A 26,579-nucleotide genomic window follows, 5' to 3' on the forward strand; every position below is an offset into this window, starting at 1 on the left:
CGCATTATTCCCCGACCACTGACGTACTTCTATCCAAGATCAGTGGTTTTTCCATCCCAGCACCAACCCCATCAATATATGCAAATACAAGCTCATCCTTCAACCACACAAAATGTCAGGAACTCTCTATATGGTCCCTGATCCCTATGGGTGGAACCTTGTACCAACCAGGTCCAATATTACCTCCAACAGGAGAATGGACCACTTAAAACCATTCACGCCATTGGAGACCATAAATAGGTTCGACATTTTTAACGGCCTAGATGATTGTGATTGACGTTTTGTGAGTTCAGGGGATGATGGAAGTGGAATTCATTCCCTCAGTATGAATGGCATTGATTTTGGAGCTGAAGGGATGGGGACTCCTGGGGTCAACTTTTCAACCACTGCAATAATCTTAAGTAGTCCGATTGTAAGTACAGAAACGGTAGCCCCGAGATTGATTGATAATATCCAGAGGCCCACGGGGTGCAACGAGCACCCAGGTCCCATAAGCATACATGGGGAAGGTTGCTTGCGATATAACTTGGCCCTAATGGTACCCCCCAAGGAGTTTGAAGATCGGGGATCCTTGGGTTATTGTCAAGATCAAGCTACAGGAGTTATTCCAGGGTGTATAACTGTAGTAAATTCACCAATGGCCAATATGGCATTGCGGGATGAAAGTGCTAGGGGGGAGAGCGGAAGAGGTCCTAATGCTTTAGGAGCAGCAGAAGAAATGTTGACACGAATGTCAACAATTGAGGAGACAACATTGGTGGCTCAATCTGAGACCCTGGTCGATGCGATGAAGCCTCTAAAGTTAGTCTCCTGGAATATAGCTGGAGTTTCAAAGAACCTAAGGGACCCCGAATGGGCAAGATTCATTGATACCAATGATTTTTGTCTGTTACAGGAGACCTGGGCGGTGGTAACGCCTCATAGACTAGGGTTTAAATCTTTTGGAATAGGCGCCACCCCATCCAAAAGTGGAAGGCCCTCGGGGGGCTTATTAATTTGGGTGAAAGTTAACTTGAGGTTACAGATTGAGGTGGTAGACGTAAATTCTCCTGACATATTAGCGCTAAAAATCACCCCATGCGAAGGGAAAAAATTACTCCTAATAAATGTCTATAATAGACCAATATCTCTATCAAAAGAATCACCCACACTAGCCAAACTAGACTCTTTTCTAAGTAGATTAGATGGCAAAGAGGATCACGTCATTTTGGCTGGTGACCTAAATTGCAATTACTAACCAGTCCTGGGGCTCAGCGACATTTTCGAAGATGAGGACCAAGCTAACAAAATCCCAGCACTGGATAATGTCAAACCGGTTAAATGTTCGGTCTTGGCAGTCCAAATAACAAAATTATGTGCGGAGTATTGTCTCAGGGCCTGCAATGGACGGCTTCCGTCTGATAATCTGAAAAGACCAACCTTCAGTAGAAATAATTACAAGAGCAATTTAGATTTTGTGATTGTCTCTATTCCTGTTTGGTCGAGTATCCTGGACCTCGAGGTAAAGGACAGGTTAGAAAGTGATCACTTTCCCCTGAGCCTTTTATTAGAAGCTTCCTTGTTTCAGGGAGTAGCGGGCACATCACCAGCAGATGTAAATAATGGAGATAACACTGAGATACATATCAGTAATAACAGACGAGTACTCAAATGGCCTTTTATATTGGACCATGGTGAGATCCTGACTGATATATACACATTTTTGCAGGGACCTTTGGTTCTAACATAGGTTCCAAAGTAGACGAGGAAAATCCTACTTATTTTATGTCACTGCACAATTTTTTTTTTAATGATTTAAAAATGTTAGTTACTAAAATGCCCAAGAAAAACCAACAAAAGATACAGAATCTGTCCCAGAGTAAACCATGGTATGATAGAATCTGTAGGGAATCTAAAAGGGCGCTTATATCAGCTATTAAATCTAAGACTCTATCTGATATAAAAATAGCAAGGAATAACTATAAGACAGTACAAAAGGCCTCCAAAAAAGCCTGGGAGGAAGAAAAATGGGCTGACATGCTGCTAGCTGTTAAAACCAATGATAGCGTAGGTTTTTGGAGGTTAGTAGCCAATGGGAACCATGTAGGGAGAGTGGTCAAGGGCGTCCACTTGGACGAGCTAACATGGGTCAACCATTTCACTAACCTCTATAAAAAGTATGATGATGCCCAATCCGATGTGGATGCTCCATACCTTGAATACCCCACTGACTGCCTGGACTTTACACTAGTCGAAACAGAGATGGCAATTAACCTAGTAAAGACTGGCAAAGCTCCAGGCCTGGATAAGATCCCTGGTGATTTATACAAACATGATCTAAAAGTTTGGGCACCATATATAAATTACTTGTGTAATATGTTATCCCTTAGCTTAGATTTCCCCGAAAGTTGGAGGGGAGCTGAAATTGTTTTAATTTTTAAAAAAGGGGATCGGAGGGACCCCTCTAATTACCGGCCAATCAGCCTGATGGATATTCTCCAGAAAATCTACTCACGACATATATTAACTCGTGTCAGTGACTGGATGGAGGAGAATGCAATCTTAACCAAATTTCAAGCTGGTTTCCGATGTAAAGTAAGCACAATAGATCAGATATTTAGATTCTGCTGCCTCTATTGGAAATATGTACATATCAAAAAGGGACATCTATACGTTGCTTTCATTGATCTGAGAGCAGCGTTCGATTTAGTGCCACGCAATCTTTTATGGAAAACATTGAGTGTTGTAGGGTTGCCAAATAGCCTATTGGTCCAGATAAAAGAGCTGCACGAAGGGAATTTTGCGAAAATCCGATGGGGCCCAAGTGGGGAACTGACCCAAAAAATTCCTATCGAGCGTGGCGTTCGCCAAGGTTGCGTAATGTCCCCCACACCTTTTTCCCTTTTCGTGAACGACATCCCTACACATCTAGAGGGATGTATAAACGATTCACCAAAATTGAATGGAGAAAGGGTAACATCGCTATTGTTTGCAGATGACACTATCCTGATTTCCCAAACTAAGAAAGGTCTCCAGGCACTACTTAATTCCTTTAGTGACTATTGTAGCAAGAAAGGACTGGAAATAAATGGGAAAAAGACAAAATGTATGACCCTTAATCCACCAAAAACTAACAAAGGCTGTTTAACACTGAACGGCGTTAAATTAGAATCGGTCTCACATTTCTCTTATTTACGGGTTACTTTAGACTCTAATTTCTCTTGGAGAGCCCAAATGGAAAAAAGCAAGCTGGCATTCACTCAGAATGTAAAGCCAATTCTTAGGAAACAAAGTTTGAGTACTAGTAAAGCAGTGTCTCCGGTAGTCAAGCTTTTTAAATTCAAGGTTCAACCAGCAGCGTTGTACGGCACAGAAATTTGGGGGCCAGGGTCAAAAGATACTTTTCGTGTTCTGGACAATAATTTTATGAGAAGTCTAGTAAGGGTCCCAAGAGGCACTCCTTTAGTGCCCCTTGAACTGGATCTAAATGTCAAAAGAACTGACCATTACACCATAATTCGCCCATTGATGTTATGGGTTAGATTGTGGCGGGTGCCTGAATTGCAGGATTACAGGGATGGTCTAAAAGAAATCATGGGGTTTGATAATTCGATAACCATCCCATGGTTAAAACATGTTAAAATTTGGCTTACCAAAATAGGTTTAAAACATTTCTGGGAGAATCCAGAACATCTACCGTCCAACCCAAAACTAATACTAAAAAGGGCCTTTTGGAGTTTTATGGTTAACATGGCAACAAATGTTCCGGCTGCTGGAACTTTAGTAACAAATTTTCTCAGCTTCAAGGATGAGCCATTATTTGAGACTTTTCTTGACGAGATAGAGCCCCCACTTGCTAAAACTCTATTTTTAAAATTAAGATATGGTAATCTTTTGACCAAAACAACCTTAGCACGCTGGTCAAGGAGGTCTAATGCTCCATCCCTAGAGGCTGATGAAATTTGTGCTATGTGTTACTGTAGCCAGATTGAAAATGAGATTCACATCTTCTTTTTCTGCCCCGCCTATGTTTTGGCTAGAATAAGATGGATCAAACCATTATGCCTATTGTTAGGCCTGAGATCATGCAACCAGGCCCTGAGAATACTTAAAACTAATACAAATCAAACAATAATATTTAGTGTTAGTCGATTCTTACACTCAATCTTTTTCCTAAGGAAAAAAAAGGGGCAACAACTATAAATGAAGTATATCCTTAAAAACAGAATTAGAATGTGCCCGAGTAATTATAGGGGGATCTTTGGTACATACAAACGGTTGTGCTTAGATTTATTTGTATTAAGAAATGTACTTTTACTGATGTTTTAAAACCTTTTGACAAAAATGTTTATATTAATGTAATGAATTGTGCTGTGACTCTTTTATGGCATTCATGCCGAAATAAAGAATTTGAATTTGAATGTGAAATTATTCTCAATTTGCGATTCGCAATTTGCTAATCGCAAATTGAGAATAATTTCAAGGGTGCAGGGTGTCCAAAGGACACCCTGTTGCACCCCTGAAATAATCATGGGTGCACATGTGGTCCACATACATGCCCTAAGGGCATGTATGTGCATCACATGGCACTTTGAAAAATGCCAAAATTGGCATTTTTCAAGAAATTCGCAAATTACCACCAACTTGAAGTTGGTGGTAATTTGCGATTCCTTGGGGACAATTAGCAATTTTTTTTTGCTTCATACATTGTATTTAAGGAATCGCAAATTTTGAGATTCCTTAAATGCAATCGCAAATTATTTTGCACTGAAATTTGCTACATACATACCATTTAGGCGTTTGCGGACCCATTTGAGCTTCATACATCTGCCCCAAATGCCTACATATAAAGCTACTATGCAAAACGAGAGAGTTTTAAAAAGTGAAAGAACAACGTAGTGATTATGGACAAAATGAGTTATTTGCAAACATGCACATATATATAGCATGTATTTCTGATTAGTTTGTATTATTACCTCTTAGTCTGTAACAGGAGTGCTGGTCAAATCTGCTGCTTCCATTTCTAGAACTGTCTTACTAATTCAATTTCCCATGAACCCTGTGGTTTTGCTTCAGGAGTGACAGGCTTCACATAACAGACCTGAAAAGACTCACACTGTTGTGCAGCACCTAATTACATCCTACTTGGAGATTTTAGTAGTATGCCATCTTGCTTAGTCTCATTATAGAAATATGAATGTTCAATCTCTATCATATGTTATATTATGCTATGTGAATTTGTAAAGCACACTTTCACCCATAAGGGGATACTGTCGATGAGCAGGTGTGTGTGCCTAGCCTGCCTTAGGGTGATTAATTGAAAAGCCAGATCTTCAGCTTCTTGTGGAATTCAAGAAGAGAGGAGGAGTCAAACATGTGGAGTGGGACGTCTTTCTACACTTTAGGAGAGATGCAAGAGAACTCTCATCCTCCTGATCTGGATCTGTGTATGCATGGAATGTGTGCGAGTAGGAGTCCTGAGGAGCAGAGGTGTGTGGGTGGTTGGTGGAGGCGGTGCTACTTTTCAGGTAGGGGCAGCCTGAATTGTATAGTGCCTTGAATGTGTGTCTGAGGAGCTTGAATTGTTTGCGTTTGTGTATCAGGAGGTACTGTAGTTCCCTGAGGTGTGGTTTGATGTGAATTCTGTGTGGGAGGTTGAGGAAGTGTCTGGCTTCTGAGCTCTGGATGCTTTGTAGTCTCTATTAAGTTGCTTGGTGATCCTGGCGCTGAAGGTTCCATGGTACAACTTGTTGGTGACTGGGGTGTGAGTGGCAGTTTTTCTAGTGTTGTTTGAGAGTCATTTGAAGATCTTCCTCAGCATCTTCATGGAGTGGCAGTAGGATGCAGTGATTGCATTGACTTGCGGGACCATATCCAGTTTGCTGTTGATGATTAATCTGAGATCCTTGGCGTGGGTTCTGGATGTGGGTGCGAGTCCAAGTTCAGCTGACCACCAGTTGGAGTCCCATGCTGAGGTGTTCCTGCTGAAGATCACTACTTGTGTCTTGTTGGTGTTCGAGACAGCTGGCTTTCATCCAGTTAGTGACTTTCGTCATGCAGGCAGTGAACTTGTTTCTTGTGCTGGGGATTTTGTCTGAGAGGGAGAGTAGCAGTTGCATGTCATCTGCTTCGGAAAGGATGTTGAGGTTTTGTGTCCAACAATATTGGCCACAGGGATAATGTATGTGTTGAAAAGTGTAGGACTTATTGATGAACCATGAGGCACTACACATATGAATTTGCCGGCTCCTGGGGAGTAAGGTGTCAGGCAGATTTGAAGGAGCAGATCCAGCAGAGAGCAGGTCCTTATATGCCAATCTTGTGCAGGTGCCAGGTGCAAGATAGGCCAGACAGACACAGAGACTGTGTGAAATGCTGCAGAGCGGTCCAAGAAAATGAGGGCTGCCATGTCTCCTCTTTCAAGGATCAGGCAGATGTTGTCTGTGGCGGCAATGAGTGCTGTTTCTGTATTGTGGTTGGGCCTGAATCCGGACTGCGTGGTGTTGAGGAGCTGAAGTTGTGAGTGAGGCATCAGTTGAATAGTTTCTCTAAGACCTTTGCAGGTTATGGTAGGAGGGAGATGGGTCTGTAATTGGAAAGCATTACTGGGTTAGCAGATGCTTTCTTGAGAAGGGGCCTGACAATGGCTTGTTTTCAGATGTTCAGGAATGTGACTGGTTCCATGGAGGCATTGAGAATGGGTGTTAGTGTTTTTCTGATCAGCAGGAGTCCTTTGGTGAAGATATGATGGGTGCAAGGGTCAGATATGGAGCTCTCGAGCAGATGGTCTTCATGGTTCCAGCAATTTTGATAGTGGTGACAGCAGACCACAAGGTCAGGGTTCACTCATCAGCCGTGATGGGAAGTTGAGTTGCGTTGGTGCCGGGGTCTGTTTGAAGGCTTAAGTTACTGTATATGGAGGTGATTTTGTTACAAAAAATTCCGAGAGCTTGTTCCAGAAGCCTTGTGATGGGGTGATGATGCTGGGTGCAGCAGGAGGCTCAGTGAAATCTTTGATGATGATGAAGATTTCCTTGTTGCTGTTAGTGCTGACATCAATATGAAGTGCAAGAGCTGTGCACTTGGTGTTCTCCATCTGGTGGTGGTAGCATCTTCTTCAGAGGACGGTGGTAGCATTTGAAAATGTCTTTATCTGCCGTGTCTTGACTTGTTCTCCATTTCCACTCCAGTTGCATCCAGTTGGCCTTTGGGTGGGCTCTTGTCTTTGGGTTGCGCTTGAGGTAATCAGAGTGTTAGTGCAAGAGGTGATCCCGCTGTTGAGATGTTTGATGGCTTTCAGCAAGTTCCTGATGTGCGTTGGTCGGTGATCTGAGAGGACGGAATCCCATTCCTCATGTAAAATGCTCTTCAGTGGTGGTAGGTTTGTGATGTGTGGGTTGGGTATGATAAAACTGACGAGGATGTGAACTTTTCAGGCCATATTTGATGGCTTGTCAACTGTGATGTTGCTGATTCAGGAGAAAATCTGGTCCAATAGGTGTCCAGCAGCATGGGTGGCTTCCGTAACGTGCTGGGTGAGGCCAAGATGTCCGATCTTACTCCTAATAAGAAGATACCTAACATAGATGGAACATTGTTTAATTCATAGATGGCCTTTCTTAAAAGACCTATAAATGGAGCTGAGTGCTGTCTAGTTTTTGTGGCACATGCACTGTGATAATTGACATTGTCGCACACTGCATTGCATGTCTGCGTCACTACATGAGTATTTTTTTCTCACAACCCTGAATTTGAAGTTAACATGTTTATGTTTGTTTCAGATGACCATTTTTTGAATGGTGTTGATTTTTGCCATCTCTTTTTGCATCCGTATTTGTTGGCCTTATGACTGTGAACTTTACCCCTGCTAGCCATTGGTATAGTGCTTCTTCTCTCCCTTCTAAAAATGAAAGAAATTGCTATACCTAATTTCCACATTTAATTTCTTTATGCATCCTTAGTATATGGAACTAAATGTGCCTAGGGCCTGTAAATTAATTGCTACAAGTGGGTATTAGCCATCATTGTGCCACCCACTTAAGTAGCACTGTAAGATGTCTCCAGGGCTGCCCTTGTAGTCTTTGTGTGCAGTTTTAAACTGCAATTTCGACCTGGCAAAATAAAACCTAAAGTAGGTCCTAAATACCCATAGGGCAGGGTGCATGGTATTTAAAAAGTAGGGCCTGTATATGTTAAGTTTTAAATATCCTGCCATTTAAAAACATCCAAAGTCGTTTTTCACTGTGGCAAAGCTGGCTCTCTCATAGAAAAGCTGGGTTGGATTAGAACACCTAATAATGCTTATATTTTGGGAAAAGCTAGAAAAATTACTCGAACACTCATTTTAATATTAATGCAAAATCCAGTTTCATGGTAATGTCGAGTGTTGTGTTACTATTTTGGAAATGACACTTTTAGAAAGTTGTCATTATTTTGCCTAAGCTAAATGCGCTCTCCTGCCAGTGTCCAGTGTCACTTGACTCCTGTTATCTCCCCTGGATTTTTATGTGTATTGCTCCTGGCCAATGGACAAAGGGCCTTGGTATGGGGAAGGAAGTTCCTCTTCTGAGTAGGATGGCCTGAGGGCTGTACCCATCCCCTTCCTGAGCTTCAATAAGTTGCCTGGGAGCTGTACCCAACCCTGAATTAAAAAATATTCCTTCACTGTCACAAGCAGATGCAGCCTACAAGTGGGTCTGCATGTCCTTTGTCTCTCTAGGCAGGCTGACACCAAACCCAGTGGAACTAACCTGAACTGCTTTAGGGGGAGGACAAAGCCTTGACCTCATAAAAGTGGACCCCACAGTGTGGATCAGAAGCAGGACTGCCCTGCTGTCTAAAGAACCAGAAGGAAAACTGAACCTGCTTCCTTTGAACCCAGGACCCCATAAGTGACTCAAAGAGTCAGTTGCCTGTCCTCCTATTTGAGCAAACGGGACACAACAGGCATCCAGAGGCCTCCCTGCAACTGCCCAGTTGACCAGCACCAATTGGACCCTGCATGGACTAGCCTGAGCACTGCTTCTAGCCTCTGTGGGATTCAGTCCTAATACCCAAGAGGATGTTCTAGGTCCTGGACCCTTAGTTGGTTTCAGAGTGTACTCTTCCTGAAGAATAGACGAAAATGTATAAATAATGGACTTTTAAAGTGACCTCTTTGAAGCGAGAATTGACTGCCTGCAATGACAGCCTACATGAAACTCCAGCTGGACCTGCTCACCACGCCAACAGTGACTGTAACCACTGCCAATGCAAGCAAATCTAAGAAGGTACCCCCTAGTGAAGTACTTATAGGTCTAGGTGCAGGGGGAAAGAAATACTAATGGGTATAAAAGAAGCACCCACCTGACCTGTATTTCTTCAACTAAGGTATTTTATGGTGTTGGTTCAGTTCCATTTATAATGAAATATTTACATAAACACGTTTTTTCATAAGATCAAATTTATTTTGTTTTTTTCATATGTTTTTTTCCAAACTGTCTCCTAATCCATATAAGTTAATTGGAAAAAAAGCATACTTATTTAAACAGTCTACAGATACATTTCAACAAGTCTTTCAATGTATTGTGACATAGCCGTTATATCAGGAATAATACTACACGTTTTATTTGTTTTTATAAAAACAAATTATCACCATTACATAAATAAACCAACTCCCCTCAAAACTAACCCTCTCACTCTAACATACATTCACACTACAACACTAACATACTAGGCATTCATACTGGTGTCCCAGCATCCTACACATACATGAGAACAAGCCTCAGCAGAAATACAAACGTAATTGTTGCCCGCTGTGGTGTTGTGGACTAGGATCTACTTTCCAACAATAGGTCCTTTGAAGTCTAAAGAACAATGTCTGGCTTCCATGATGTAATATAGCCTTATAGCCCGCCATAGCGGGCTATTAACGGCGAGGGCCTTTAACAAGGGAGCGGAACTTTAATAGCCGGTATAGCCCAGCTATGAAGGGCAACAAGGATATTAGAACATTCTGCCAATAGAGGGTAGAATGTTCTAACAAATAAAACAAAGACCTCACAGAGCACAAGGGGATTGAAATCCCCTCGGGCTCCGAGAGGCCTTTGTTCAAAGAACATTGGAATGTTGCTCTGCGGGCCTTCACCGGCTCGTAGAAGCTCGGAGCACTCCATTGTATTAAATGGAGTGCGCCACATTCCAATGTTCTAATAGTTGATAAAATGACAACATCATGCTTTGAGAGTCAATTTACCGAAGTCCAACTGTGTTGTAGTTCCAAACAATGTACTGGTAAAGTGTGCTTTGGAGAAATGGATGGTAAACAAGACAGTACTAGTTCTGCCAAAAGATTGGGAAGATTTGGTGCTACAGAGATAAGGCAAAATGTGTCAGGTACAACAAAGTTTCCCAAGTCTAGAGTTACAATCATGAGAGGAAACAAGAGCTAGTGCTCCTCTACCTGATGCACAACCACAATCATGGAGTTAGTAGGAGTAAATGGAGGCATCGAGTGAAACCAGCGGAGCATCTACATCGGAGGAGGATTTGCTCTTATATTATTTGAGATAAAAAACACCATGAGATGATGATATTCCTAAGGAAGGCTGCAATTGTTGGATAGTAAGAAAAAAGTCAGAGAACAGAGGACCTCCTTGCCTTTGGGTGGTTTGAGGGTACTGCTGTCAAACAGCTCTGTAGGTAGCTTTGGAAACAGAAGTCAATATGAGTCACTGCCGCAGTTGGACTCAGAAGTGGGAGGGAAAACAAGTGCTATCCTCCCAGGTACAGGGGCAAACCAGTTGGTGGTTGGACGAATGGCGAGACATAAGATCAATGAGAAAAATGTGAAAAATACTTTGAGATTGACCAGGTTCACCTTCTAGTGTATGGTAGAAGTGAACGCCTAGGCAATGTTGGTGGCTGGCATGGTTACTTGTATACACGGTGGCTGGTTATGCTTTGGTTGTAGGAAACAGTGCTGTGGGATTGCGGTGTGTAGATTTTCTGTTAAGGAGCACAGGAATTGCCTTGTGAGAAAGATTCAGCAGTTGGGGCTGCTACATGTTTGCATGTAGGTGACTCAATACGGTATACAAGGATAAGGTAAGATCAACTTTGTGTGGAGGCTTTGGATACAGCGGTAGGTTGTTATGTCTGCACGTCATCGCTCACCATTGCCTCCACCATCCAGAGGTTTTTGAAGGAGGGTAAAGGAAGTTGTAATGCATGAATTTGGAGATGAGGAATTAAGTGAGTAACATGAGGGGTGAAAATAAGTAAACTAAGAAGCATTTGTCACAAACATTGAGGAGGGGAAATACTAGCTGAAACAAGAGCAAGAAACAGTAAGATACTGAAATGGGCCACGTTTGCCAATCTTTGGGCGCAAATGAACCAAACACTATGGTAATCCAATTTTACAGCTTCAGCAAATGTATGCTAAGCTGGAGGAAATGAAAAATAGATCAACTAAAAAGATATAGATTAAACTAATATTGTTAGAGAAGATCTAGTTGAGTTCTCAAGTTAAGTTAATAGATTTGGATTACATTGATAAAGCTATATTAATTGGCCCATTCTAGTATTTATGAATTTCTATACATACATGGTAAAGGAAGTGATATTGATGTGAGCAAAGTGGTATTATACAGAGGACTGGCAACATTATTATTAAAGATACCACAACAGAGCTCAGATCACAAAGCTGCTCCTTGGTCCCCTATGTGAGTGAGGGATCAGGTCTGCTGGTGTTAAATACTGAGGTAAGAGGATATACTGAGTGAATGGGGAAAACATAAAAATTCTCTAATGCATTTCTAGATTCATCAATTTGTTTTCATCAGTGTGACAAATTGTAACTACTTTTCATGTTTCCCCGTTTATTTTGATTGGAATATCTCAGCCTTTAGCCTCAGCTTTGATCAGGAGGCTTCTAGACAGACTCCACAACCATAAAATTGTAAGCCCTTTGTGCGGTTTATTGTACTGCGCCCCTCGTAAATCAGTAGAATATTTGCTGCTTAAGTGTTAGTTATAAAAGGTGGGATGTGAAATGCATCCTTATGTGAGTTTTTCCCTTCTCAGTGAGCATATGTCGCTCTGGCATGTAACAGATGCTGGGTTCAGACTCATTTCACTTTGAAAGACAGTGCATAAAATAGTTCTTAGGTTTTGAAAATTAGCATTCACACAAAACATACCCTAAAGTTCATCTGCTCTGCAACACTTCATTCTATAAATGGTTGAGCTACTTATTTTAGCTTTGTGTCATCTGAGACATGACATGATGTCTGCCTAATACATTCTGCTGTAGTCTCGTGAGTTGAGTGCTGTAGTGTAAGCCTTTTTTCATGTTTGTTTTTTTACAAATCAGCCTTTTAGCCAGATTCAACTCATACCTTTTCATATTCTTCATGTGGGGATGTCTGCCCAAATTCCAAGCGAACACGCAATGTCCAAGAAGAGAGAGAGTTGTAGGTTTAGCTGTACCGAGTAGTCATAAGAACCACTGGGAGTGTAGGGTGAGCACCTTAACTTTAGATCTCTTAGATGTTGTCGGACACATTTCAGAGAGACATGGGGCAGCCTGGGGCTCCTGAGTCTCAGCCGTGGATGCTGGTGTGGTTTGGCTTCGGGGTCCCCAGGTGTTTCTTAGTACGCCTTTGTAAACTGGGCCAAGTACAACCCTGTGTTGTTGATTTGCACATATTTGCACGTGATGAAGACAGAGTGTGTTGTCTGTTGTGTTCTCTCTGTTGCTCATCATTGACATAACCTGTTTATTTTATTTAATCCATGAGATATTCATTAATTTTTAACAAAAGGCAATATGGGTTCTAATAGGTCATCAATTTTGTATCTGAGGGGGAGGAGCTTCGCACGCAACCAAGATGGCCGCGTGAGCACAGGGCACCCGAGACCCTCGCGAACTCCCGCATCTATCCTGACAATCATCCTGATTATGTGACGGGTTATTGAAGACGAGCCATAGCTGAGGCGGTAACCGTTGTCCCAATTCGAATTGGACTTCAGGAACCGGAATAACAATGACTTGAATATTGCGGCCTGCCCTACGGTGTTGCCCGGAGCTCGAGTTGGCATGGTGCCCGGGTAGAAGTTGAACAACAGCGGCCTGAGGGGATACGGGCTCTCGTACTGATTTGGACTTTCACTTTCGCTTTTGAGGTTCCAGTCTGATCCCGTCTGGGAGTGCGCCTATACGAGCAGAAAGCTCTTGGGCTGCATAGCACTCATGGGTGATGTCCTGAGTGTGTCTACTGGGTCCTGACGGGCTATGCCCTCTGATTGCCGCTGATAATTTGGTTGCGGCTCCCAGTGCGGCCATCTTCTCTCGTCGCCCACTGCTTCTGGGGGTCCCCTTGTCCGTGATGGTAGCCAGATCTGAGGGAGACAAGCAAAAGTCCAAGATCACGCGGCGAGGTGGCTATACCCAAGCAAACAACATGGATCGATATGCCCAATCTAAAGGATCACCCGGTGGACCGGGTAAATCGCTGGAGGGCACTAGGGAAGACCCGACCTCATCAGCGGAATTGACTTTGCAGGACGTCATGGGCGCCCTTGACGGGATGAAGGCCTCCATCGGCCAACAATTTGAGACTCTTGCCCACAAACTGGACACTGTTTCGATCGATGTCAATTTGATCCACACGGATTTATCAAAGACTAACAAGGGTCAAATCTTTGGATCTGAAGACTTCCAGCTTGACGGGTGATGTGTCCGACTTGCAGACGGAGGTCCGTAACCTGCGGACCTCCAATGATCATTTTGCCCGCCGGTTGGAGGTAGGGCCCGGCATAACAATGTACGCATTATTGGGGTCCCGGAGAAGTTGGAGGATCCGGCGGCTGACCTTTTTGTTGAAGATCTTATCATCAAGCACCTCGCACCAAAAGGACTGAGCAAGTTCTTCGCAGTTGAACGCGCCCACAGAGTACTGGGTGGTAAACCGAAGTCGGGTTTCCCCGCCGCGGCCCATCATCGCCAGAATCTTTAATTTCAGAGATAGAGACGCTATCCTGCAGGCCTCGCGGGTGGGTGGACCCATGAAATATGAAAACACTACTGTAAGTTTCTACCCAGACTTTACACAGACAGTCAAAAAGCAAAGGCTAGGATTTCTGGGTGTCATGCGGCGACTGAGGGAGATGGGACTGAAATACGCAATGCTTTTTCCAGCCAAGTTGCGCGTTGAATTCGAGGAACGGACACATTTCTTTGATCGTCCAGAGGTGGTGGGAGACTGGCTTGACACTTTGCCTCATCAGCGTGGCCGGGAGGAACATTATGGAGGAGCGGAGGGCGGCCCGATGGAGCAGGAATAGGAGTATGATTACCGGACTCTGAACTTTGCTGATAGCCCTGACTATGGTTCGATGACTTTTATTGTGTGATTTGATGTGTCATACCCGGGGGTCGCGGGGCACTCGATGGGGCTCTTTCCTCCTCTCGGGTTCTTTTTGTAGATTAGTTTGATGCCAGGGCGACAGGCACACTGCAAGTTGGGGTGGCTAATTAGTCAGCAGGGGTGCAGGGTGGGGGGGTTTGCAACGGGTTTCTGGTTTGGGGGTGGGAGGGTGTTCATTTGGGTATGCTTGGTTTTTGTACAAGGCAACATATGGTTCTGTCATTTGAATTGGATGCTGAGCTCCGAGGGGGGTTGGATCTGCTTTTACTTTCGGGATGGGGGTAGGGGATTGAGACTAATGAGTTGGAATGTAAATGGGTTGGGGGACAGGATAAAATGAGGGGTTGTGTTACAATTGTTGAAACGGCTTTCCCCTGATGTTGTATTGTTGCAGGAAACGCATTTGATCAGAAACACTTGTTGTGCTATGAACCGGAAAGGGTATAGGCTGGTTGCCCATGCGGGGTTCTACTCTGGTTCCAGAGGGGTGGGTATCCTAGTTAGGAGTTCTCTCCCCTTGGAAATAGATGCAACAGTCCTGGATGATAGGGGGCGCTATCTAGCTATCACTGGACGGTGGGAGGGTAGAACTGTGTCCTTGCTCTCGGTCTACGTTCCCCCGGGATTGCAGTCGACAACTTTTGCGGACTTGGGGCGAGTAGTATTGGGACTTCCTGAGGGGGCTCTGGTCATGGGAGGAGATTTTAATTTGGTTGTCACTGGTAGGAGAGATCGACACCCGCCCAGGGACCTCACAGGGTCACAGAATTGGCTTAGCGGCTTTATAAATACACTGGGATTGGTGGACTGTTGGAGATTGCTACATCCGGCTCAGAATCAATACACGTTCCACTCGGGTGCACACGGTAGCCTTTCCAGGATTGACTACATTTTGATGCCAGCTGCGCAGGCCCCCTCCGTTACTGAGGTTCGCCATCTGGCTCGGGGAATATCCGATCACTCTCCGCTATGGCTTCGGATGGAGTCGCGTCTAGGCGCAGAGGGGCGAGTAGCCCCGATTAACCCATGGTATCTCCGTAACCCTAAGACCCGCGCTGAGTTAGTCAAATCCCTTGACCAGTACTTTGATGAGAATGAGGGATCGGTGTCTTCGGCGGTGTCGCTCTGGGAAGCTTTTAAGACGGTCATCCGAGGTCAGGCGTTGTCATTAATTGCTGGCACTAAGAAGAGTAAGAATGAGGAGGTGGTTAACCTCGAGGCAGACATTGCCGACCTAGAGCGTGACCTGAAACTGGGTGTCACCCGTGGAAAGATGCATGTTTTGCGTCTTAAACAACTTGAATACAAGGCACTGGTGACTGATGCCGCGAAAGTCATGAGCAGGGAACAGCAGGGCCGATTGTATGATGTCGGGGATAAAGCGGGTAAACTGATAGCATGGTTGGATAAGGAAGAGAGGGCGAGTCGTGTGGTTCCTGTGATTGAGAAAGTGAATAGAATGCATGTGATTGAACCCGAGGAGATAGTCCAGAGTTTTGCGGAGCATTTCCAGGAAGTATACTCCCCCGTATCTGACAGACCGGAGGAAGATTCACATCTATTATTGCGCGACATTGCATTGCCCAGTTTGTCTGATTCCGATAGAGAGTTGATGGATACAGTAATAACCGCTGATGAGGTAGCTCTCGCTATCCGTTCCATTCGTTCGGGGAAGGCGATGGGTCCTAATGTTCTCCCCATTGAACTTTTTAAATTGCACCCCGACAAAATGGCGCCGTATCTTTGTAACATGTTCCTGGAATCACGATATAGGGGCTCCTTTCCCCGTGATCAGCGTCTTGCGACCATTGTGGTGATTCATAAGGAAGGGAAACCAAGAGACCGTTGTGCCTCTTATAGGCCGATATCACTCCTTAACGCGGAAGCCAAGATTCTCGCTAAATTATTGGCCAATCGTATAATAAAAGTGATTAGTGACTTGATTCATCCGGATCAATCTGGTTTCATTCCGCATCGGAATACGGCCCTGAATCTGCGACGTTTGCATGGTGTTCTCGCGAAGACTGCGTCATTGGATGAGCCGGCAATCTTGGCTTCCTTGGATGCCACAATGGCTTTTGATACTGTGGAGTGGCCTTATTTGTGGGCCCTACTTGCAAAGTTTGGTTTCGGCCCTGGCTTCATTGGCTGGGTAAAACTCCTCTATGAGGACCCATTGGCACAGATTGTGGTCAACGGTCGGGTCTCTAAGCATTTCGTTCTCGGGAGAGGTACTCGACAGGGCTGTCCATTGTCGCTGCTCCTGTTTGCCCTCGCTCTTGAGCCCCTTGCTGCCTGGATTAGATGAGAACCGTCGATGAGGGGTATTCAGTGGGCCCCAGACTTTGAAGATCGTATCTCGCTTTACGCAGACGATATACTGTTGTACCTGACGTCCCCCCGGAAATCGTTAATTGTACTGTTTGATGTCCTTACCTCTTTTGGTAGGAATTCTGGCCTAGTTATTAACTGGACTAAATCTTACTTATACGTCCTCTCGGGAGATGTCCCCCTTTTGCTGCGCGGTTGTCCCATCCAGATTACACAGACGGGTTTTAAGTATCTTGGGGTTTATGTATCGTTGAATCCGGCTATCCGCTACCAGTGGAATTTGCTCCCACCGTTAAACCAGTTGAAACTGGACGTGGTGGGGTGTCGTAGGCTGCCGCTTTCGCCGCTCTTTAAAATGATGTCGTTGCCACGCTTTCTGTACGCTCTCCAGAATACCTTTGATGTAATTCCCGCGAGCTATTTCCGAGCGGTGGAGGGTCTCCAAAGGAAGTTGATCTGGGATGAGCGATCGCGGATCGCCCTCGCCAAGCTGACGCTTCCGTGGTATGATGGTGATATCGCTCTCCCCGACATCAAACGATATTACTAGGCGTCTCAATTGGGGGCCATTAATCACGGCATGTATCTTCCCGAATTGAACCCCGCGTTTGCAATGGACAGGTGGTTGTTGCCGGGGGGCAATTACTGTAGAGCGCTCTATTCGAGATTGGCTGGAGGGCGGCTCTCGGGGCCCACAAAGATTGCGGTACGTGTATGGAACTGTGCTAATAGTGCGATGGGTTGGAGAGATCGACTGACTCGAGCGACCCCGCTCTTCGCTTCCGAGAAGCTAGGTAACTTGTGGAAAACGAAAGGATTTGAGAAGTGGGATATCATTGGCATTAGTAAAGTAAGTGACCTCTAGGCTAAGGGCAAGATTAAAACCTTTGAGGAGTTGAAGGCTGAGTTCCAACTGAGTGACAGGGAATATTTTCGGTATGCTCATGCCTTGCAGTCTTTCTTTGCCGAAGGGGTGGAGATTCCGGAGTCCTCTCCACTTGAGGACAGAATACTGGATGGTCATGTGCCAGATAGTACTATCTCTTTGATCTACAAAAAACTGATTAACGATAGGACTGATTTGTTGGTGCAGCTCCGGGACGTATGGACCCGAGATGGCCTTGAATTAGATGATGAAGACTGGCAGTCCGCGATCTCTTCTCCTAAGGAAGTCGCGATTTCGGCCCGTCTCCGGTTGGTGCAACTCAAAATCCTGCACAGGATTTATGTGACTGGCCCCCGTTTGGTTAGAATGGGATATTCAGAGGATGGTCTGTGCAAGCGTGGTTGTGGGTTGCTTGGGACGTTTCTGCATATAATTTGGGAGTGTCCTGAGGTAGCTGCTTTTTGGACTGAGATACACAATAAGATGGAGGAGGCTACTGGTGTCACCCTGCTGCCCGAGGCCAGACGTTGTCTCCTGAATGTCTGGGAACCAAATGATTATGATGTACCGCAGACGCAGTGGGCGACCCTGGGAAATATGGTTGCTAAGAGAGATATAGCGCAGTTGTGGGGTTCCCCGAGGCCGCCCACAGTAGAGGCATGGATGGAAAACATGGATTGGTGCATGTTTAGGGAGAAGACGGTCTATGTGGCATGGGGGCGACCCAGGAAGTGGAGTAAGATCTGGGCCCATTGGAACACTTACCGTGGAGACATCTGCACTCCTCCTCTTGTAGATATCCCTGAAGTTCCACTTTCACCCTGACCTGCCATTCCTTGTATTGTACTATGCATAATTGGTCTGAAGCTCGTCTCTCCCTTGCATCCCTTCCCTAATATTGTCTGTAAACCTAACTATATTGCTTTTCCTTCCTCATTCGGACTGATGTCCTGCTGTATTGTGATTAGTGCCTTGTTTGTTTCTTAATTTTAATAAAAAGATTTATAAAAAAACATTTTTTTATCTGAATGGCGGATGGAGCACTTATGATGTAATATTAGTAGATTTTTATTAAAGATTTGATATTGTTCATATTTTTGTGGCACTTTACTTTCTCAGGCTTGGGGGTCAGGAATCTAAGGTGTATGAAACTGAGACAAGTGGATGTATGACTGAAAATTACTAATGAGACTGGTGTGGTAATTAGTGGACCCAAAGGAAATAGATTTTGACTTTACAAGTACAACCCCTACAGCACTTGAGTTAATGGCGTCAGTTCGAACAGTGACAAGCTTCTCGGGGAAGCAATGTGGAGATGCATCAGGCTCAGAACTCATCACCACCCAGCAACACAATAATTGATTGTCCATCCCTGTGCTAGTACTTTAATAGACTCAGAAATTAAATATTATAATATACAGGTAGAAATGTCCACTGCTGTGGGGACATTGTACCAAAGTTGCAGGCCTTCTGCCCTCCAACTTTCCCCTAGCTAGATGTAAGATATAGTACAGCAGGTGTGAGGCACAGGTGCAGTGCTATCCCTTTTGTTCAGAGTTTGTGAGCACAGTCTTAGTTGCAGTCAGAGGCAGCTCTTCGGCTTAGGTGGAGGAGCGTTGCACCACTGCTCTCGGAGCAGTGTAAATAGAAAAATAAAACGATAATAAGAGAAGTTATCATCATTGTATTTTTAGCATCTTCCAGCCAGGAGAGAGTGACGTCAAAGGAGGAGTGGTTGCTGCTGCACGAAGTTCGCATGACGGACTTGGGTCGGCCAAACAGTCATGCGCACTTTGCATATTCTCCACCGGGCTGTGCTGCACAGCCTGGGTGGAGAACATGCACAGCCTCCCAGTCCCCGTCTGAGCACCGAACCATGGCTCTCAGACCAATCACGAGGCTGTCCTGGTGACAGCAGCGTTGTGAATGGCTTTGGGGAACCTGGGTGTTGCTTGGAGGCAGCAGTACATCGAGGATGTAGAAAAGGCTGCGGCAACAAGCAGGTAAGTCTTTTTTTTCTTTCTAACACCCTCGCCTCCCCCCCACACCACTGTAACCTACAAGCCGCCACTGGTCTCAGTATGTAAATCTCATTAATGAGAGTCCTTTTCTCCCAGTCTGAGCATCAGCATGCATCAAGTTTTTCCTCCATCCTCAAGGGGAGAGATGTAGTTTGTCCCGTTTGTGGAACCTGTAGCTCTGGTGGCTACTACCAGAGTATGGTTGGCAGGCAGGCTGTGATGTTGCTGGGGTTCTCCTGGTATTGTGATCTCTCATCTGGGCACAGGGTAAGTCGGTGGAGTCAGAGGTCACAGGGCCACCAGAAGCACTATTTTGGGTGGCCGTGCAGGTCCACCACCATTCACAGTGCAGGGGTCTGGTCTACACAGGTCCTGTCGGTCACCACAGCGGTGCAGGCCACTTCAGCCTCTCTTCCCGACTTGCAGCAGCAAGGTCTGCTAGGGCACAAATATTTAGGGTCAAAGTGGAGTAGTCCTCTCAGGCGCACTTCAGGGCAGTGTCACAGTACAGGCCATGTGCAGAGTCACATCTGGGCAGTCTGTTTCAGGCACACTTCAGGGCAGTTTCACATTACAGGCCATGTGCGGAAACACAGCAGGGCAGTATGCTTCAGGTACACCTCAGGACAGTGTCACAGTACAGGCCCTGTGCAGAGTCACAGTAGGGCAGTCTGCTGCAGACACACTTCAGGACAGTGTCACAGTACCGGCCATGTGCAGAGCACAGCAGGGCAGTCTGATTCAGGCACGCTTCAGGACAGTATCACAGTACAGGCCATGTGCAGAATCACAGCAGGGAAGTATGCTTCAGGTACACCTCAGGACAGTGCCACAGTACAGGCCATGTGCAGAGTCACAGCAGGGCAGTCTGCTTTAGGCACACTTCAGGACAGTGTCACAGTACAGGCCATGTACAGAGTCATAGCAGGGCAGTCTGCTTTAGGCACACTTCAGGACAGTGTCACAGTACCGGCCATGTGCAGAGCACAGCCGGGCAGTCTGATTCAGGCACGCTTCAGGACAGTATCACAGTACAGGCCATGTGCAGAATCACAGCAGGGAAGTATGCTTCAGGTACACCTCAGGACAGTGCCACAGTACAGGCCATGTGCAGAGTCACAGCAGGGCAGTCTGCTTTAGGCACACTTCAGGACAGTGTCACAGTACAGGCCATGTACAGAGTCACAGCAGGGCAGTCTGCTTTGGGCACACTTCAGGACAGTGTCACAGTACAGGCCATGTGCAGAATCAAAGCAGGGCGTATGCTTCAGGCACACTTCAGGACAGTGTCAACAGTACAGACCATGTGCAGAGTCACAGCTGGGCAGTCTGCTTTAGGCACACTTCAGGACAGTGTCACAGTACAGGCCATGTGCAGAGTCACAGCAGGGCAGTCTGCTGCAGACACACTTCAGGGCAGTGTCACAGTACAGGCCATGTGCAGAGTCACAGCAGGGCAGTCTGCTTTGGGCACACTTCAGGACAGTGTCACAGTACAGGCCATGCGCAGAGTCACAGCAGGGCCGTCTGCTTTGGGCACACTTCAGGACAGTGTCACAGTACAGGCCATGCGCAGAGTCACAGCAGGGCAGTCTGCTGCAGACACACTTCAGGGCAGTGTCACAGTACAGGCCATGTGCAGAGTCACAGCAGGGCAGTCTGCTTTGGGCACACTTCAGGACAGTGTCACAGTACAGGCCATGCGCAGAGTCACAGCAGGGCCGTCTGCTGCAGACACACTTCAGGGCAGTGTCACAGTACAGGCCATGTGCAGAGTCACAGCAGGGCAGTCTGCTTTGGGCACACTTCAGGACAGTGTCACAGTACAGGCCATGCGCAGAGTCACAGCAGGGCCGTCTGCTTTGGGCACACTTCAGGACAGTGCCATTGGACAGCCCTGCTTTCAGGGTCACACGATGCAGTCCACTCGGGGACACTTCGGCAGTGCCCCGGTGCAGCTTCAGGCAAGAGACTCAACACTTCCATCCAGGCCACTCTTCTTTCCAGGGCTCGTCAGCTTCCAGGCACTTGTGTTATTGTTTTTTGTGGATTTGGAATAGGAGCAAGAACATTAAAACAGTTGTTAAATACAGAGGGCATCAGTAATAACACATTTTGTAGAAGGCAAGATATATGTCAATGCCAAAGTTAAACACAGCACATGAGGGTGAAGGCAAGAAGTATTAGCAAGGACAAGAGCGCCTCCAGGTGCTTCACATCTGGGAGACAGCCCTTCCTTCCTCATCAGACTCCAGCTGATGCTCTTCACCTCTGGAAAACGAGCTGTGGTTGCACAACAGCCCTCTGCACATTCTGAGGAACACCCCCTTTCTTTGTCAGAGAGAACTTGGATCTGGAACAGCAAGTGGGTCAGCAGCTCCCACTTATATACAGATGAAGTAGACACTGACATCTGTCCCAGGTGAAAACTAATAAAGCGCTAAGCAAGCCAGACCTAAAAACACAACTTCTATACAGAAATGAACAAAAAATAAAGTGGTGGATTAAAAATAGTAGAAGTGAAAGACAAGATAAAGATTTAGCAGTGACAAAGCTGTGGCGGATAAATTATTAATTAAAGTGATCTATACAGAATCGAGGAAGTTGTTTGTCCAAGTTCTGGTTGTCATATTAATATCTACGTCAGTAGCCTTGATTTATGTCACTTATTATTATTATCTACTCGTTTGATGTATTTAAGGCTAAATATCACTTAGTTATTTCTGAATTTTAAAACTGTAATGTACTCTTAGTACTAATGATTTTAGATGGGCCAGTTTGAATTTGATTGTTTCCTTAGGAAACCATTTAATGTAATGTTTGCATCTGCTGCCTCCTAGTGTTCCAGTATGGAAGAATAACAAGTCATCGTCTGTATATCTATGTCCATTTGGAATTTATTTCAGCTGCCAGCTTTGCAGTGTCTATATGTAAACTAGATCATCAATCCTGACATTTAACAAGATATTCTTTAACTACATTATGTTTTTAAACTGAAGTCACATGTTGTAGATTTCAACCAAGATAATTAATTTGGAAAAGTTTTCATGAAGCAATCAGGAGTACATATATTCACTGGATTCATAAGAGACACAGGCCCTGAGTTACTAAGTCTTTGTGATGGCTCTAGGAAAGTGTTTTGCACTGGAAAGGTACAAACGCTTTGCGTCATGGGGGCATTTCTGGGCCAGCTCAGATCAAACAGCCATAGGTTTTGAAGAAAAACTTGATGTTGCGGATTGCCGGCAGGGGCGGCTCCTCCATCTGGGCGCAGGAGCGTCGCCTCACTGCTTTCTCGCAGTGCGAGAAGCAGAAACATAAAATGGTATAAATACCATTTTATGTTTCTGCTTCTGAATCTCGCACCATTTTATGTTTCTGCTTCTCGCACTGTGAGAAAGCAGAAGAAGGGTTTGACTGGGGGCAGGCAGCTGGATGGTCCTGCTGCAGGGTAGGGGAGGAGTGGCTTGCCCACTGTTGTGAGCTCTGACTGTTTGGTCGGCCCCAGGGCTGATCAAACCAGTCATGCACACTCTCCCTTTTCTCCATGTATTGAGAAAACGGCCTCCCCATAGATGCAGGTGCGGTTGGCGTCCCAGCCAATCACAACACTGCCCTTGCAGCATTTTGATTGGCTTAGGGGAGTGGAGGATGGCTGCCCAGCTGCTTCCTGCAGGGAGGCTACCTACGGCTGCTTCCTGCGACGACGACGCAACGCAGGAGCGGACGGGTGAAGTTAAGTTTTAATTTTTTAATTTTATTTAAAATTAACCCCCCCTCCCAGCACGACCCACGCCTGACCCCGACCCCCTGATCTGTGGGTCATGCCAGCCCCGTCTGATTGCCAGGTCATGATTTGTGTCAAAAAAGGAATGCCTACTTGAAGCAGACACAGACAAAGGGAAATGTTTTCATTTCTTCCAAAAACCCATTCATTACGTGTATTTTGAAGTGCACTGCACACATCCGAAGCGTGGGATTCTTCTGAAATGTGTTGAGGTGCAGAAATTTGGACTGAAAAGCTAAGCTTTCAGTACAAATCCTATGCTAGACAGCCGGGCTTTAAGTGGAATGAAAAAACTGGAGGGTCTCTCTAAGGGGCGTGGCCAATGTAATTAAGGGCGTGGCTTAGAAAACACTTAAGCTAAAAATCTGTACTTAGCATAGTGTGCAGCCCGACTTGTATTTTGCTGTTTCTGTCAATACATCCAGTTATATGATACAACAAGTAGCATCATACCTACAACAAGTTAGGACTATTGGCTTTGTCAATGGTCGTAAGTTGCATAACATAAATAAGCAGCAACTATGGCTTGTATTTAAATATTGAAAAAGGGGCCACTTGAAGCCCTGGTGCCACCAGGATAATGTTGCTGCTCCTGAGTTTCAAAAAGAGAAGGGAAATCCAGAGAGAAATGACTCTCTTTAAAGGATTTAGCTTCCCCTACAACGCTCACCGGCCATGACGTCATGCCGTAACTTCTCCACTAGTGAGAAGTGAGCAGTGTGAGCACACGCACATGATGTGCCTGCTGTCACTGCAGTCTGGAAACAAAAGGACTGCCTGTGCCAGGGAGCAAAACAGAAACCAATAGAGACCCGTTTCGAGGCCTCCTTTAAAAAACTACCAGTGCCCAGACCCGGTGAGACTCGGCCCACTTAAAGTCCTGCTAGACAGCACATACATCATGGTGCACGTCTGTGTGCTGTGCAAGGCAGCCCTGTTTGAGCAGCAGTGCAGTGAACGACACCAGCAGCGGGCTAATGTTAGTAGAAATGGCTCTGTGCTATGATTCCCCCCTTTGCCCAAACAGCACAGCTAATCTGGACGATGTGCTGCATTGTGTGAACATTTAGTAAATTCTGTCCAAGAGACATACCTGTCATACTTTGCAGAGTGTCGTTTTTTTAAGGATATTCATCCACCTAATAATAACATGCTTCTGTAGACTTAAAAAGAGTCACTCTCACAAACCTGTGTTACTCCCCTAAAATAGTTAATTATTTATTCACTCTAAAGGGATCAATCACCCTCTTAAATATTTAATGCCATACTCATTCGAGAGCCAACAGGTTGCCAGGTGAGTATTTTCTATATTTGTTCCAATAAAGGTCAGTGATACAATTTGAGAAGCAACTCTGAATGCTTTACAGAAAATCCTCCTATTAGATGCAGCAACATTTTCACCAATTTAAAGCCACAAGGCCATGGCTTAACCCACCCATAATTATACTAACAACTACTCTGCAGTACTTCAGTTACAAAAAGCAATATGTGCAGGGTCCAAAGTGTTTCTTATAAGGTTGCTGCATACTAAGACTGTATAATCCACCTTTAGGTGGTGAAATATGGATACAATTGGGGTGCAGATTGGGTCATCAGCCCAATGGGCTGGGTCACTGCGCCTACTGCACTGCTGTTAGATACTCCACTGACTGAAGACAAATAGGAAAATAGTGAAAAAGGAAGAAAGCAGGGGTGAAAATGAACCTGCTAAATAGTGATAAAGAGAATTGATGTTTGATCTTGTGTGGTGGAAGAAATGGGCGTGAGGTGGAATTAAGATTTTGGTTTAATGTTCCTAGTTTGCATTAAGATTTTATACCGCTGCTCTGTGTATGATGATGAAAAACCTGGTCCCCAAAAATGATTGTCGATGACCAACACTTGAAAAACATAGGCACTGTCTATCAACTTTCGTACTCGGCTAGTAGCTTGCCATTGTGGCTCAGTCAACGCAGACCGCGTAATTACAATATCCAGAAAAATGTGGTTGCCAAGAGTTACTTCATTGTGTAACTCCAGATGACAGTCTGATGCATGGGGTTACTCAGAATTTCACAGAGGTTTGAATCCAAGGTCTTGGAATTAGCTATATGCTAATGAAAATCTTCAAATGTGTTACCAATCCAAAAGAAACAGAGTAAATAAAGATGAATTCTACATTGTCTCCAGTGTCTCCAAACAGTCTCCATAAACAGTGTGGTTTGACTCTGGAACGCACCACAGCATCTGCTGATGTCTGAGCTTTGCTGTTTTTGGCTTTCGTTTTATTTTCTTTGTGGATGGTGATGGCAAGGTGTTGAATTAGGTTAAATTTTCAGAACTATTTATGCATTTGTAGTTTACTGTATGCACTGTGTGAACATCTATGAGGCATATAGTTGTCCTGCTGGTGTAGCTTTATTCTATGAGCAGTGAGAATGGGGAACAACAGTGATGCACCCATATAATCATGCGTACATTGTACTTTGAGTGAATGGCCACATTTGACTCACTAGGTTGTGGAAAAGGATGCTTTATTTGGAAGCACGTGGAGCTCACACCTGTTTAACCTGCAGCTTAACCACACATTCCAGAAAAACATACCTCTCTTGAACTAACAGTAAAGTATAAACCCTCAGCCACCCACCACTAAACCAATACCCTCTCCAGCCCTTCTTCAATAACCTTTAGTCAAACATCATCATATTCCTTGAGTCACCACCTCTTTTTATTTTGTCTGCCCACACAATACCTACACTTTCTCCTGATATCTCTTTACATCATCAGAAAATACCTACCCCGAGGTGCTCTCTCTGTCATCCCCCCTCACCGCACTCCTACACCCCCACCGTTTCCAAGAACCTACATCACCTTCATCATGTATGGTCTGTTGCCCAAAACTGCTAAGCCAGTGGAACTATGTAATTTTCCTGTCGCTTAAATATAAATTTGCTGCTTTTGTCACATAATCCATCATCTGCTGCATATTCTGCAGATGTTAACAAAAAAATGTTTCTAGCTTTGATAGATGAAAAGTTACAAAAAAAACGTGCTCCTGAATGGTGGAAGGTTAATTGTAAATTTGTTCTGGAAGCGAGAAAGGAAACACTGATTTCTCGATAATCAGCTCAATCGACACAGCACATAACAACAGCAAGAGACTGGTTGAGATTCCAAGGAGACAT

The sequence above is a fragment of the Lissotriton helveticus genome, chromosome 9 (genome assembly GCF_964261635.1).
Source record: "Lissotriton helveticus chromosome 9, aLisHel1.1, whole genome shotgun sequence".
In the NCBI taxonomy this organism is placed as follows: Eukaryota; Metazoa; Chordata; class Amphibia; order Caudata; family Salamandridae; genus Lissotriton; species Lissotriton helveticus.